The sequence below is a fragment of the Fukomys damarensis genome, unplaced genomic scaffold, assembly GCF_012274545.1.
Source record: "Fukomys damarensis isolate Sample0158 unplaced genomic scaffold, DMR_v1.0_HiC HiC_scaffold_7, whole genome shotgun sequence".
Taxonomy (NCBI): domain Eukaryota; kingdom Metazoa; phylum Chordata; class Mammalia; order Rodentia; family Bathyergidae; genus Fukomys; species Fukomys damarensis.
Genome location: NW_022900919.1, coordinates 43,437,947 through 43,444,751, shown reverse-complemented (window position 1 = coordinate 43,444,751; position 6,805 = coordinate 43,437,947).

Sequence of the window (6,805 nt, the reverse complement as noted above, 5' to 3'; positions counted from 1 at the left end):
CACAGGAGGTCTAGTGGTTCGGTCTCCACAGAGATTTTCTTTGAAATCTGTAGAATAGGTCATACCACGATCCAGACCACTGCAGACTTCACTGCACTTGAGCTATCTGCCCCTTCTTATCCCTCAGGCTCACTTGCCACCCAGCACCCACCCCACCCTCTGGCTCTGCCCCCAAGTAATCTTGGCTTTCTGGGACAGAGCACAGTTCCATCCCAGGGCCTTTGCACTGCCTGGAATGCATCAGCTTCATGGCTTCAGACACGTCTCTGCTCATGGCACCTGAGAGACCTTCCCTAGCCCCTTATTCAAAGAAATGCCCCATGCACTACCTCTTTCACATACTTTAATTTTCTTTATAGCATTTATCACTAGCAGAAAGTTTTACATATTCTGCACACATAATTTATATACATGTTTGTATATATAGTCTTTATAGATAGAGGTAGATATAGACAGGTCTCCAAGTAGATGGATGAGAACCCGTTCAATCAGAGCATACCCTATGGCCCAGTGAAGGGAACTTACTTGGCCCACAGGGCAGAGGGCAGTGAAAGGACAAGGGCCCTGGCCCAGCCCCTGCCTGGCCTGCGCCTTCCTACATTCCTGAGGCTTAGGCTGCTTCCTTACTGATAGCTCCTGAGAAGCATGGATGAAAGCAGCTACTTGAGAAGGAACTCATCAGATGTGGATAAGGACATTACTGGAATTTGATTTCTTTCATCTGGATGAAGAAACAACAAACTTTTTCTGTCAAGGGTCAAAGAATAAATATGGTAAGCTTCACAGACCCTGGGGCCCATTAAAACTACTCAGCTCTGCTGCTGGAGCACAATGGCCATAGAGAATATGCAAACAAATGAGCAGCTGTGGCCAGCAGAACTTCATTTATGGACACTGACATTCGGATTTCATCTAATTTTCACCAGAGTTTCACAAAATATTATTATTATTATTTTATTATTTTATTTTGTACTGGGGATCAAACTCGAACCTTGTGCTTTTGAGACAGGTGCCACGCCACTGAGCTAAATCGCTGACCCTAGTATTCTTGTTCTTTCATAGCGTAAAAACACACTAGAGTGGTCTGGAGCTTCTGTGAGCAAAGCCTATGGTGGACAGCGCAGCCCATAACAGACAGGGCTGTCTCGGGAACCTGGTCCTGTATCAGATACATAGGAGTGAGTGTGAGGCCGTGGGTGTGTGTGTGTGTGTGTGTGTGTGTGTGTGTGAGAGATGCTCTTGAGGGCAGAGCTGAGGGGGTCTCAGCGGCCCTCATGCCCCTCCCCACACTCATAACAGACAGGGCTGTCTCGGGAACCTGGTCCTGTATCAGATACATAGGAGTGAGTGTGAGGGCGTGGGTGTGTGTGTGTGTGTGTGTGTGTGTGTGTGTGTTAGTGATGGGCAGGATCAGGCCCAGAGGTTCTGTTTCTTCTCCAGGTGATGAAGTACAAGTAGAGAGGTGGATGTTACCCACCATCTGACATAGTCATGAGTCTAGAAGCAACAGCAAAGTATGAAAAAGCAACTGGAAGAGGAGTCAAGATAGCCATATTCAGATCCATCACAGCCTGCCAGCTGTGGGATATGACATGCTGTCTCTCTCTGGGCCTAATAATGTTATAAATTATGGAATTAAATGGAAGGGTTTAGATTACTTCTTTTTACTTCATGGAGTCTTGTAACCTTGGGCATGTTATTCTCTGCACCTCAATTTCCTTATCTTTAAAGTGACAATACCAGTAGCTACTTAATGGATTTTTCTGAGACTTAATGAGATAGTGCATATATATTACATAACATTACTTGGAATGCAGTAAGTTATCCATAAGTGCTATTGCGGAGTCTTTTTAAAGCAGAAAGACATCTAGTGAGATGCTCCTCCAGTACAAGGGCTGTAAATTCAAATAATAAGGAATGTATGTCTTGACTTCCAGAATGCTCCACTCCATGATCAAGTGTCCAAGAAGTCCTAAAATAAGAGCTATTTCTCAAGATTCTTGGATCACTGAAGCTTCCACATTGAACACCTCCCAATACTAATGTTTGGGGACAGATAGAGGCCACTTTGGGAGATACTGCCCAAGTCATCTATGCAGGTCTAAGATGCTGAGTCCCTTTTGCGGGACTTAGCTGTCCCACCCTCTTTCATCTGGGCCTGAAATCACTTCGTCTTGCAAAAGCCTTAAATAATTGCTCCTGCCTGGTCTATTGGTTCCTTGAGGGTAGACAGAATATGAGGAAATTAATAACCATGGTCTGAGTCCCCTGCCAAAAATGCTGTAGGGCCTAGGCCCAGACAACTTGAATGGGGTAAAAACACAGAGAGCAGTTGCCCAGCCAGCAGAGCAAGGACATTGCCAAAACTTGTGCATTCCTGGTTCCCACATTCTCAGGGCCCAGCTGGCCACCAGCTAGTGTTTACCTAGCACCCAGCACATGCAATTAGACTTCTGCTGGGAGGTGCCTACAGTTCAGTAGTTCCCAACACAGGCCTAACCATGAGGTTGCCTGGGTTCCAATCAAGTTGCTATAACATTTTAGGACTCAGGCTTCTTATACATAAAATGAGGATTATAACTTCACCGGTATTTGTGAAGATTAGGTACTGCTGCAGAAGCCATAGACCTCAAACAGCAGCAGCTGGAACAGGACAGAATCTCATTTCTTCTTCACCTGAAACAAGAGAAGGGCCACCATGTAGATTACATAAAGTCAGCAGGGATCACTTCTCCTGGTCTTCAGTAAGTGGCTTCCATCTTAAAGTTCACCTGCTGGTCTTTGATGGATGGTGGAGCTTTAGGTATTTCATCCTCATCCCAAATAACAGCAAAAAGGGAGGGAGGTGGGACCTCACCCCTCTTTGTAAGGAAACTTCCATTAAGACACACACTACATATACACTTGTACCTGGTTGGCTAGGACATAGTTGCATGGATGCATCTAATACCAAGGAGGCTTAGAAGTAAAGAAGGTAATGGTCTCTCTCAATATTAAGATCAAAGATGGTGGACAACTATATATCAAGAGTTCTTCTGGGCCGGGGATTTAGCTCAGTGGCTCTGCCGCCTGCCTCACAAGCACAAGGTCCTGAGTTCAATCCTCAGTACCAAAACAAAAAAAAAGAGCCCTTCTCGCTCATTCTGATAAGGGTTAGCTGCTACTATTATTAATAATGGCCCTGCAGATCTACTTGCTTTTTGTTTTTGTTTTTAGGGAGAAGAAAAAAGTACATAAATTAGCCTTTCCATCTAGTGAGAGAGGAACCAGGGTAACTTTATCAGAGGTGAGACAATCCCTGAGTTAGAACCCTAGGTCTTCCACTTCTTATGTGATCCTGGGAAATTTACTTAACCTTTCTGACCTCCATAGTTTTCCTCTCTAAAATGGAGAAGATGATGAGAATACCATCACAGGATTACCCAATTGTTAAATGAATAATGGTTAAATATGTGAAGTTTCCTGGGGGAAAGACTCTGATCTCTTCAGTGGGCCCAGAGAGCTTCTTATGTGTACTTTCCTTTCTTCATTCCTGATCATTCACTGAGTGCCCCACTGCTGGGCATTGGGGTTCAAAGACAAAATATGTGCAAATCTGTGTTGCCTAATTTTATGAGTGAATATTCCCTGAGATCTCACTGTGCCATGCTGTGGTCATAGGATGCCAACACTGGAAGAGATAGATCAGTCAGTGGAGTCAGGTGTGGGAAATATAGAGGCCAAATCATGAGAACTTTTGTTCCAGGCAAAATGGATCTAAAGAGCACTGACACCAGACACAGTGGGTCTGTTCCCCACTTGTGGGTGGGATGCAGCCTGGACAGCAGCTAAGCCAGACCTGATGATGGGCCCTAGGAGAAGAAGCCACCTAATTCTAGCATAGAAAAATAGAACTGTATTTTCCTGGGTCATCAAAGAAACAGTAATCTAGGAACAAAAAAAGCCATAGATTCCTGCAGAGTAGGGCCAATTGCCTTCAGCCTGGAACCTAGCCAGTTCTCTCATGGCCCCAAACTTGCTTCCCAAGACTGTTCGGATGAGACCCTCAGATACACCCCTGCCCCAAGTTCTGCCAGCCAGCTTTGGGGAGCAGTTAAAATAACAAGCCTGTCCATCTGGGTCAGTTATTTATTTCATCTCAGTTCCAAGTGCAATGTGTACTTTGTAATAAGCAACAGAATTCTTTTAATAAGCAAAAGTATTCCTCCTTTAAATTAAGCATGATTGTAAACTTTCACTGAAGGACACTAGAAGGACATTGCAAAAGGAAATGGTGGTGGGGGGTCTGCAGTGGCTCTTACTCAACCCATGGGCCCAGAGCATCATCTGTCTGTAACCTTTACAGCCCAGTAGTATCCTCTTGAAACCAGCATCTCCCTGTGGCCTTCACACAATTGCCTGTCATCTGGAGTCTCATGTACCCATAGTACTTCAACAAGCCCCTATGTGGCTCAGGTCATCTGAAGGCCTCCTGCCTCCACCAGTGCCCATGTTCTGCTGTGTGCTCATGACATTGGTTGCTGAAGTCTTGATCTCTCTCTCACCCACACTCTTCAGGGCTGCTTATTGTTTGCCAGTAAGCAGCTCCAGACCATGCCTAGCATGGCTAAACCATCCATCTTTTCTGCTGTCTAGTGAGTGATTGGACCTATACCTTTTCCAGTGAGTTTTGAATGCCTTCTAAGTTTGTTCTTTCTCAACCATTTATGAAAAAAAACTGCAATATCATTCTGTGGGGGGGTACTGAATTTTAAACACAGGGTGCTCTACCTGATTTACACTCCCAGCTCTTTTTATCTTAAGGCAGGGTCTCAAGGCTGGCCTTGAACTTGCCATCCTGCTGCCTCAGCCTCTCAACTACCTCTTACAGGTTCATACCACTGTCTTGCTTACTTTTCTCATTGCTGAGACAAAATACCTGACACGCAAAGTTAAAGGAGGAAATGTTTATTGTACCTCACAGATTGAAGAGGTTTCAGGTCATAGTTGGCTGTCTCCAAGGCAGGGTAACATGGCAGAGAGGCATCACAGAAGAGAAACAGTTCATGGCAGGCAGAAGGTAGTAAATGCAGCAAGCAACAAGCAGTGACCCTCTTTCTGTCCCTTATATCCTACCCAGGCAGGTGGGTAGCATTCACATCCAGGGTGGGGCAGCCTTAATCCTAAACATTGTACCATGAATCAATCCCAGCATCACATCCTTGATTCCAGCATCACATACCCTAGGTCCAGCCACCTCCACAAAGTCTCACCTATGACCACATGAGGCTTTGGGTGAGAGAGACATCTAGATACAAGCCATAACACACCACAAGGTATGATTAACAGCATATATAATGATAAGACTGCATTTTTCCTCCAACATCAGGAAAAAGACAGGTTATCCACTCTTACCATTCAAAACTGTACTGCAATTTCTAGCTAATACAATCAGGCAAGAAAAGTAATGAGATAGTAAAATTGCGTTTATTTACAGATGACATAATCATTGATCTAGAGTTACTAGAATTGAGTTTAGCAAGGTTGGTGGATACAAGATCAATATATAAAATCCTGTATATATGCTAGCAAGGACTAATTGTGAATTGAAATACTGGAAACAAAATAATAGCACTCACAATATTATCAAAAATGTGAACTACATATGCATGAATCTGTCAAAAGGTATGAAAGATCTGAAGAGTGCACACTATAAAACATTTCTGAAAGAAAATTTATTTGTAATCCCAAAGTCAACAACATGGCACTGTTGTAGTCATTCATGGACATGTGCAGGGCAGAAAAAAATTTGAATAGCCTGAAACACATATTCCCAACTAATATCAAACAAGGTAACCCTATACCTTTGCATTTTAGCTCTTATACCATAAACAAAGATTCCTCTCACAGTCTTTAGAGCCACAGTTTATACATTTTTTTAAACTGACCCCCAAGCTGGGCTTGATGTAATCTCAGCACTTGGAAGGCTGAGGTAAGATCATTGCAAGTTTGAGGCCAACCTGGGCTACAAAGTGAGTTCAAGGCCAGCCTGGACTACATAGCAAAACCCTGTCTCAACCCCAAATAAATGAATAAATAAGTCCCTAAGCATGGTGCTGAAGTGTTACTTAGTATTTCTAGGTGTAAGCAGGCTGCAATGAACCTTACAGAGAAAAACACCCATGTTAGATAAGTTTTGTTCACTCATGAGTTATGGTACTATTGCTTGTGAATTCAGTGTGAATGAATCACAATAGATATTACATAAAGTCCTTCAAGTTACACATACAAAACAAAGTAATGTTGATCAGTTCATGAGAGTGTTATTACTAGAGGCTTGTAGGAACCTAAAACTCTAGTTCCTCTAGGAACAATGGTTCAGTATTTTCTAATTCCTTGTTCATGGAAAAGCTATAGAACACAACTCCCATGAATAATGAGGAAATTCAGAATTTTAATATGGCAGTTCCCTCCACCTAAAATGGCCAAAACAACTCTGGAAAAGATCCAAAATTAAAAGACTAACACTACCTGAATTCAAAAAGTACTATGAAGCAATATTAACCAGAAGAGTATGCTATTAGCATTAAGGTACATATCAAGATCAATAGAGTATCCAAAAATAGACCCACACATATTTGGATGACTGTTAACAAAGTTAGAACAGCACTGCATTGGGAAATGGACAGCCTTTTAACAAACTGTGTTGGGTCAGGGATTTCGCTCAGTGGTTCTACCACCTGTAACAAGTGTAAGGCCTGTCTCACAAGCACAAGGTCCCAAGTTTGATCCCTGGTACAAAAAAAAAAAAAAAAAAAAAAAAAAA